Raw genomic sequence first — 9,614 nt, 5'->3', positions numbered from 1 at the left:
ACACACACACTGGGGCAGCCGGTCCATGTTCGGCCTGGCAGGTCCTTGATCTGGGGATGCAGCAGTTGGTCCTGGCCAGAAGGGTACACTAACACCCCCGGGGCTGAAGGCCAATTGAAACACTTAGGTCAGGACCTGGCATGGCTTGGCTCAGGACGCTGGCCTCCAGGGTCCCTGCCCGCACAAGGCCTAAATCCTCTTGGCAAAAGGTCAGGGCACTCACAAGTGAGAAAAGAAGGGACAGGGAACAAGGGAGGACATGTATACACCCTTCCTGGAGATGTGAAAGCAAAGGGTGTGAGCACAGCAGGAGCTGAGCCTGAAGACCAGCTCCCAGAGACCAGGTGACCCCCAGGAGGGAAGAGCTCACCAGGGGCCACAAAAGAACCACCCCAGGAGTTCTTCCCTGCAGCAGGCTCTCTGGACCCTTGGGGTCTAAATGGAAATGCTCCTCATTTCTGGCTTTGGCAGACAGGCTGCCTGTGGTGGGCAGGTGGACAATTTGGGGGGGGGGGGCTCCTTTCTGTCAACCCAGCTGCTTTGAGCTGGAGGCAGCCTCTTCACACTTCGTCTGGCTTTAGTGGAGACCTGGAGGGAGAGTCAGGGGTGAGTGCAAGCCAGGGCCGTTCCTTCTCCTCGCCCAATTTCTGCTCAGGGCCTCTTGATGGAAGGTGGCCAAGAATACCCAAGTCTGAAAATCAATGTATGGCCAGTAATCTATCTTTGGTTCCGTTCCCAGGTTTACCATTAGGTCCTCTCCCTTCAGGGAGGTGCATCCGGGATCCTTGGGGGCGGGCCTGAGTTGGACCCTAGAGATCCCTAGGGATGGCACCATGCCTGCCACACTTGGATTCCTGGGTGAAGGACTCCCTCTGCCCTGCCTCCTTCATCTGGGTGAGGGCCTAGGTGAGGGGCGCTGCCCTCTGGGCTCTGCTTGCGCCCTCTCGCTGGGTTGCTGGGTCCCCTGGCTCCTGGAAGGTGGGGTTCCAAGGGTGCTCCCTGAGAATGTCACTGGCCCGCCTCTCAGGCCATCAACTTCCAAGGAACTCCGGTGCCCACTTTGGAGGGGGCTGGAGGGTGGGGAGGTGTCTCTGGCCAGGCCGCACCTGTGCTCTCTCCCAAGGAGAAGGGGCGCCAGGCCAAATGCCCCTAGGCCCTGGCCTGGGCTCTGTCCCAGCAGCTGCAGCTTCCTTTGTCCCGCCCAGTCATGGCGGCCGCCATGGTTCCCAGAGAACCTTGGCTTCCTGTGAGCAGGGTGTCGGGCGCCCTGTCCTCACAAAAACCCATCTCGACAGCTTCCTTGGGAACCTGCAGTGCCTAGGCAAGCTCTTGAGCTCCCGGGATCCTGTCCTCTGTCCTTTGCAAGTCCTCACTCTCTTGCTACTTTCTTGCACTGGAAAGAATGGCGAGGGGCTCACGGATGCACAAAGCCATTCCGCTTGATGGCAGTATTGCACCACAAATGCCAACTTGTCCTCTTCCCTCCGCCCTTCGGAAAGTAAAAAACTGTTAACCCGTGTCCCAACTGCATGCACAACAGGCCAGGCTGGCTCAGGCTCCTGAGGCCCAACAACAAAGGAGAGTTCCCTTTCTGGAGAGTCCATTCCAATGGAGAAATTCTGGAAGAAATGGGTCCACAATCGATTCATGGCAGGCCACTGGAAAGCTTAGGCCTTCTAAATAAACAAGACCCAAGGAAGGGGTGTATTTCTCCACACTACCAGTGTGGCCATAGCTGGGTATCTTGACTAGCTGAACCAGAGGGTCTCAGTAAAAGCAGAGGCACTCAGAGTCCCAGACAATGAATGGGTTGGCATGAGGGCACCACTCTCAGGATTGAGGTGATCGAGGTCCGTTTCCCTCACTTCTCCTAGGGAAGCCTCAGTAGAGCGAGGAGACAACAGACAGGAGTCCCCTGTTGTGTATTAACAATGAGTAGCCTTGTTTTGGGATGACTAGCTGTGTCCTCTGTATGTGTTAGAATTCAATGTCCAAAAAAGAGACTCAAAATTATCAGAGTTAATATACCATTTGGAGGTGTCCCTAAGCACTGTGGGTAAATACAAACTGGAGAAAGTGTACCACCTATAATAAGTTCTTAGTCCCACACCTTACACAATAAACTATAAGAATTAAATGTACAATAAAGAGTATCATATAACACAAAAAGTGATTGACTGAATCCTTTATAATCCTGGAACACAGATATCTTTTCTATGAAAACCTATCAAAGAAGACATGAATAAAGCCTAAGCACAGAAAAAGATTCCCCACTTACTAATAAGGAAAGTCTAAACCAGCCGTGGGCAAACTACGGCCCGCAGGCCGGATCCGGCCCATTTGAAATGAATAAAACTAAAAAAAAAAAAAAGACCGTACCCTTTTATGTAATGATGTTTACTTTGAATTTATATTAGTTCACACAAACACTCCATCCATGCTTTTGTTCCGGCCCTCCGGTCCAGTTTAAGAACCCACTGTGGCCCTCGAGTCAAAAAGTTTGCCCACCCCTGGTCTAAACCAAGCTTGCACTGTTTAACAAGGTTATACATATCATGTCCTGTCTCTGTGAGGGTTCTGAATTACCTATTATTTCTTGTCCTGTCTTGGGTCTGTTTCAAGTGGCTCCTAGTCATCACTTACTACTTTATTGCAAGGATTTCTCCTATACATGCAGAGAGCCAAATGCTATCTCGTAAGTAGATGTTTCATACAGCTGTGGGGCCAATTACTTTGTGCTCTTTATAGTTAGAATGGGTATAATCCCAAAGTACAGTGGCCAAAAGAGGCTTTTAGAGACTTGGGTCAGCCTGGGCTAAACCTACTCTTGCTCCAAGGGGAAGGGATACCACCCAAATGCCTTCAGCCACTGGCCTGATTTCCTCCTGAAGTGCAGCTTCAGTCAGTCAATTCCAGAGTGCAGCCACAGGGGTCCCCAGCCTTGCATCCAGTGCCCCACCCACCAGGCACCTCATTCTAGGGCCTTGTCTCAATGCTCATCCCTTTAGCCAACCTGGCCATGATACACACATACCTGGTGGCTGCAGATCTCTGGACCTCTGAGGAGCAGTGGTGGAAGGTGCATCCTCCCTTTTCTTCCCAGCTTCTTTGACTTCACTGCCTGGTTTGGTATCTTCTTCCCTGGAAGCCAATTGCAGGGCTCATGAGATTGGCAAACGGGTTCCGCTTGATGGCAGTATTGTACCAGAAATGCCAGCCTGCCCTCTCCAAGTCCTCTCTGCCCTTTGCTGAAGAAAAAAAGTCAACCCTTGACCAACCTGTCTCCAAAGTGTAGGCTCACCTTGTTGGCCAGTTTTGGGGGACAACACCCACTTCTAGGGCTCCATGGAGCATAGCTCCTCCCTGGTAGGTCCTTGTATGCTGCCTTTATGACCAAAAAGCAACAGCTCCTCATTGAGGCACGCAATATTGGGCTTGAACCTACGTGTGGGTATATCTTTAGCTGTGTAGAGCTGCTACAGCGTTGGGACAGGTTCAAGCCTGGGACTAATGAGAGGGCACAATCCTCTCATGGCAAAGCCATGTGCAAGTCTCAGCACAATTATAGCCAAAGGCTATAGTTGCAAGCTTGACCTTATGGTCCAAACCTGTGGTCCCACGTGGCTGAGTGATATGGGCTGTGGGAGGTGCAGCAAGTAAACAAAGCATGATCAGGTGCATGTAATTGAGTAGATTCGAAACCCACGAGAACATTGTAACCCTGCCCTTAATTTGCCTCATGGAATCTACACTAATAAAAGAGAAACATGCAAATTGGTGTCACTCCGCTATGCCCACCAGCCAATCAGAGCGACTATGCAAATTAACCCAACAAAGATGGCAGTTAATTTGCATACACAGGCGCAGAGTGAAGACTGAAGGCTCCAGCCCGAGTGAAGAGTGAAGAGTGAAGACTGAAGACTGAAGCTGCAGCGGAGAAGCCAAGCCTTGCTGCGTCTGGACCAAAGGCCTGGGTCCCGGGTGCCGGAGGAAAACCAGTGCCAGCAGCCAGGGGAAGGAAGGCCTATTGCGCGAATCTTCATGCAACGGGCTTCTAGTCTGGCTATAAAATAAAGAGATGGCTTGCAGGCTATGGCACTGTCTCTCCATCAGAGAGTCAACGTCCCACCCAGACCCAGCTTTATTCTCTTGTCTATCTTTTCTTAATCCTTCACCACCCCCTCTCAGGCTCACTGAACCTGGCTGTGCTGGCACGGCACATTTAGCACTGGAGGTTTGCATGAAACCTGAGGAAACATTCTGAGCTTGGGCACAGAATCTGAGCCACTGCTATCTGAAACCCCAAGTAGGGCACATTCTCACCAGAGCCTGCTCATAAGGCAGCAAGAGTGGCCAACCTGGCCGAGGCCTCAAGCAGCCTGACACAAAGGGCAGGGGCCTACAGGCACAGGAGAAGGTTCAAGACTGAGGTTCAATTCCCATGGCAGAATGAGGGAAGGTCCTGAAGACTTGGCTCTTCTTCCATAGGCGCCCCCCCCCCCCCCCCCATTCAGCCAAGGACACATGCGTCCTGGTGCCTGCCCTGGGTCAATCTCTTGACAGCTTCCATGGGAAGGCTTGAGGTGGGAAACACCCAGGTGTGTGTATGCTTGTGAGGACTCCCGTGCTTTATGGTGGAGTGACAGGGAGGGCTATTGCATAAGATTGATATGCTCTTTCCCCTAAATCTGCCCACATTCTAAGACAAACTCCTCACCATCACATCAGGTGCCCCTGGAAAACCTGCCTGTTAAGCCCAGGGTGGATTATAAAGAGAAAAACCACACACTTTCTCACACACATGTGCATTACGGGAACACTCTGACCAACCAGGTAAAGTGTCTGATAAGTTAAGAAGGGAGAACAGCTCTCCCCCGCCCCAGCCTCCTTGTCCATCTAATGATACCCCACAAATGCTCACTTTGGAAACAACCAGTAGACACCTGCCCCAAGAAATGCAACGCTGATCCCTGAGACCCTCTCACTGACTCAGGCCTAAAGGGTACAGGGCAAAATGGAGGAGAGCAGCCTAGTGGGAAGCACTGCCTAGACCAGCAGTTCTCAACCTGTGGGTCGCGACCCCTTTGGTGGTCGAACGACCCTTTCACAGGGGTCGCCTAAGACCATCCTGCATATCAGATATTTACATTACGATTCATAACAGTAGCAACATTACAGTTATGAAGTAGCAACGAAAATAATTTTATGGTTGGGTCACAACATGAGGAACTGTATTTAAAGGGCCAGAAGGTTGAGAACCACTGGCCTAGACTGAAATAAGAGGTGGGGGTAGGATTGCCTTCCTGTTTGTATGTGCCCACTGCCTACGCACCTCTGACAGTGTGTGTGTGTGTGTGTGTGTGTGTGTGTGTGTGTGTGTTTATGTAGAGGAAAGGCAGTACCAGCCCCAGAGCTTCATAAGTGGATGATTGGGATGGCCAAGTAAGGTTCAAGTAAGGTCTGTGTGCCCAGGAGTGTGAGCCTCCTTCATGGAGCTGCCAGGCACGCCTGATCATTGGTAGAAAAGAGGGTGGGCCTGCTGCCCAGGGCCATATCCAACAGCACTGAGCCCTTTTGGTGGGCTCTCAACCCTGGTCCAATGACCACCAGCTCTGAAGCACGCATGGGATTGAGACATAGAAGCAAGGGTCATTCTTTCTCCATGCTCTGAAGACTCACTGGGTCTTGGAGAAGGTGGCCCAGAAACTTGAAGTCTGCCATGGCATTGACCTGGGGGACTGGTCCACCTGGAGTTGAATCTGAACAGAAGGGTGAAACTCCTTGAGATGGCACTGCTTTGTCAACCCAGGCCTGGAAGGAAGGGGCTGCTGCTTCCACATTGACTCTTTCCATTTAGGGCCTGTGCCTTCTGGACTCTGCTAGGGAGAACACCCCTCACACACCCCCTCCCCCCACTCAAGGATACATTGCCCTGAAGCGCCCCCCACCATACACTAAAAAAACAAAACAAAAACACACACACCTCCAGCAACCACCTCAAGCCCCCCTGACATTGGGGAGCCAAGCTCTATACTGGATCCCCAGAGCCACACAGGACATCATGGGTCCAGCCTCCACCCAAGCTGCCAATGACAGCAGCTTCGCAGTGGCCTGTGGCTGGACAGCATGGAATGCAAAAGAGGCTTCCAGGGCCCAAAGCCTGTCTGGTGCCGAATGTCCTCTTGCTCTGAGTGCAAGGGACCAAATGCCCACAGCCCCTGGCTGAAGCTCCTGGGCTCCTTCTGACTGGGCTGTCTCTGCCAGTGCAGCCCAGACATGGCGGACGCCAGGTTCCCCAGGCTCAGCTTCCTGTGCTGGACCTGCCAGTTACCAGGCCCTTGTGACTTAGCCACACATTGCCCAAGGCTCGCAGAGCTTTGGAGCTTGGAGGAGGTGTGGAGTGAAGGAGGGTCAAAAGTCTTATCTGCGCCTCTGAGTTCACAGCCTTGTGGCTCTGAACCGAAATAAGGGTGCAAAACTCATGGGATCAGAAACAAGTTCCGCTTGATGGCAGTATTGCACCAGAAATGCTAACCTGCCCTCTTCAAGTCCTTTCCCTCCACCCTTCGCTGAAGAAAAAAACGCCAACCCTTGACCAACTTCTCTCCAAGGTGGCAGCTCAACTGATTGGCCAGTTTGAAGGGCAAACACCCACTTCTAGGGCTCCATGGAGCAGAAGCTCATTCCTGGTGGGTCCTTTTAGCCTGCCGTGGTGACCAAAAAGCAATAGCTCTTCATGGAGGCACCTAGAAGTGGACCTGATCTTATAGGTAGCTAGTTTTTTGTTTTGTTTTTTAAACAAACCTTTGTGTGGAGGGCTGACTTTCAATAGATCGCAGCAAGGGAGCTGCTCTGCTACGTAGAAACCCTGACCCAGAACCAGATCATCTACTGAATGGCTTAGTACCAGGTTCCCCAGGAACACACATTGCCTTAAGGGCGAGGGAGCAAGCCCCTTTCCAGCCGCAACACACTCATTTCCCAGGAGGAAGGGCTCTCCGCTCTCCATACCTGGACCCAAAATGGTGGGGGACCATCTTTCTGAGGTTAACGGAGGCCAACAGAGGTCAACGGAGGTCAACCGAGGCTCCGTGGCACTGCCTTATCATTATACCAGGGGGGGATTCTGACTTAGAGGCATTCAGTCATAATCCCACAGATGGTAGCTTTGCCCCATTGGCTCCTCAGCCAAGGGTGGCTATATCTTTAGAAGAAGAAGTTTGTATGAGACTTCAGGATACACACTGACTTGGGTAGAGTCCAAGCTACTCCCAGCCAGTGCTGGGGGACCACATTCTCAAGGGGGCATGCTCAAAAGTCACTGAGAGGCCAGAATGAAGGTTTTACAGATGGCTTATCAGTGGTCAGCAAACTCATTAGTCAACAGAGCCAAATATCAACAGTACAATGATTGAAATTTCTTTTGAGAGCCAAATTTTTTAAACTTAAACTATATAGGTAGGTACATTGTTATTAACTTAATTAGGGTACTCCTAAGGCTTAGGAAGAGCCACACTCAAGGGGCCAAAGAACCACGTGTGGCTCTCGAGCCGCAGTTTGCTGATCACTGGTAGGTGGAGGGGTTTGGGTTCCCTATGGGAGACACGGAAAGGAACTAGCATTGGGGAAGGTTCACTATTTCTTTCATTTTTAACACAAGACTATTAAGTATAAATAGCTCCAAATAAGTATAAAAAGCCCTACCCTTTATGCAATGCTAGAACAAGCTTTTCCCTTTTTAAAACATTTTACATATGTATCATTTTTATTTTTAATTACCAGCGAAAGGTTAGTCAGTGTATATCATAAGAGCACCAATAATATCAATGGAAGGCTTTCAAGAAGAAAATAATCAGCATTTGGCAACCTTTTATTTCAACAGAGATTTTTATTTTAGTAGCCCATGAAAAGGAAGGATAATGCAAGTGTATTATAGTTTCTTCTCTTTTAATCCTCTTTAATGTCTGGGTTATAAACTCCACAGTTGTTTTTTAAATATATTTTTAAAATTAATTTCAGAGAAGCGAGAGGGAGAGAGAGATAGAAACATCAATGATGAGAGAGAATTATTGATCGGTTGCCTCCTGCACACCCCACACTGGGGATCAAGCCCACAACCCGGACATGCGCCCTGACCTGAAATCGAACCATGACCTCCTGGTACGTAGGTCAAAGCTCAACCACTGAGCCACACCAGCTAGGCCTAAGCCTACTTATATATTAATAAGTGTGTCTATACCCTTTCATTATGAATTCATTGAGAGATCCATCATCTTCTGGAGTCACTGCATCGAAGTGTATTGTCCAAACTTCTTGTCCATAATGCTCAATTGATCCCCTACTTCCCTGGCTTCCAGTTGACATCAAGTTTCTCCTGTTTGGAAAGACACCTGGGAACTCAAGCAGGTGGTTTGTATTTTCTACCTTCATTATGGACCAGAGTTAGCTTCAGGCAAATGGGCACATTGAGACCACCTGGCTCACAGCCATGGGTAGGGGCTGCGTGTTTGTGTGGATCAGGACCTACTTGCTGGCTTAATAAATAAAGTTGCAGACAGACCCCTTCCTCTTTAATATTAACTTTTAAAAGTTTACAATCTTAGAAGTTTGTTTTCTTAGCCCTGTCTGGTTTGGCTCTGTGGATAAGTGTTGGCCTGCTGACTGAAGGGTCCCAGGTTTGATTCTGGTCAAGGGCACATGCCTGGGTTTCGGTCTCGATCCCCAGTAGGGAATGTGCAGGAGTCAGCCAATCAATGATTCTCTCTCATCATTGATGTTTCTCTCTCTCCCTTTCCTTTCCTCTCTGAAATCAATAAAGAAAAAAAAGAAGTTTTTTTTAAAAAAGGGCAATTCAAGGGTTTCACTATCATTCCAATGAAGCATTAAAATAATTAGTGACATTTGAAGTATGTTTGCAACAGTGCATATAAGAGGGGAAACATTTCTGAGATATATAACTTATTTTTATCCACCCAGTGCTCAAAAATCCAACACTCAGAGTGGTATGCTTCAAAATGCTTTAACCTTTCCCAGGGTTGATTATAATATGGAAAATATACCATTGACTGATACTGAGAAATTCTTGACGATCAAGAGCTTTAACAATATTTTTACAAGCCAATTACACAAATAAATATTCTGTTAAAAATAAAATGGACAGGATTTTTTAAATCACTAAACACAGATTATATGCTCAGGAGTAATGTGAAAAACACAAAAAATCGTCATGAGGAAAACTTTTAAATTCCCGAAGGACAGAAAAGTAGATTTAAACAAGGGTAAAGATGTGCACTTTTTGCAAACTGTGGCCAGTTTCCTGTTTAAGCTACAGTAACTTTTCCAACTACGGATCATTGTTCCTTCTGTGGCAGATTTTTACAGTTCCTCCAATGCATTTGGGATGACTGTCTCAAAGCAACCTGCAGCTTTCCTGACAACTCCTAGCTCTCTCTCCTTCTAAGAACTGTAGCTCTTTCCTACTGAGTTTTTAGAAACTTCTGCTACCATCCATATCTACCATTTCCACCACCAGATCCATAGCCACCACCACAGGGGCTGCCAGAGCTTCTTCCACCAAAACTGCCCTTCATGGCTCCATAATTTGATTGCTGTTG

The 9,614-nt window shown here is 48.9% G+C and overlaps 1 long non-coding RNA gene across 1 annotated transcript in view; it reads right to left on the bottom strand.

The window, feature by feature from the left end:
- LOC106723638 overlaps nucleotides 1–4,370 on the bottom strand; it is a 68,167-nt gene extending 63,797 nt beyond the window's left edge. Inside the window, exons 1-2 of the long non-coding RNA XR_001359348.1 lie at nucleotides 4,359–4,370; nucleotides 3,035–3,141 (exon numbers count right to left, since the gene is read on the bottom strand). This is a non-coding gene — a long non-coding RNA (uncharacterized LOC106723638). The remainder of the gene's footprint in view (nucleotides 1–3,034; nucleotides 3,142–4,358) is intronic.
- Nucleotides 4,371–9,614: the final 5,244 nt, after the last annotated feature.

Source organism: Myotis brandtii, unplaced genomic scaffold (assembly GCF_000412655.1).
Source record: "Myotis brandtii unplaced genomic scaffold, ASM41265v1 scaffold613, whole genome shotgun sequence".
NCBI classification, from domain to species: Eukaryota; Metazoa; Chordata; class Mammalia; order Chiroptera; family Vespertilionidae; genus Myotis; species Myotis brandtii.
Note: the sequence above shows the minus strand (reverse complement) of the source record. Positions and strands in the feature narration are given on the sequence as shown.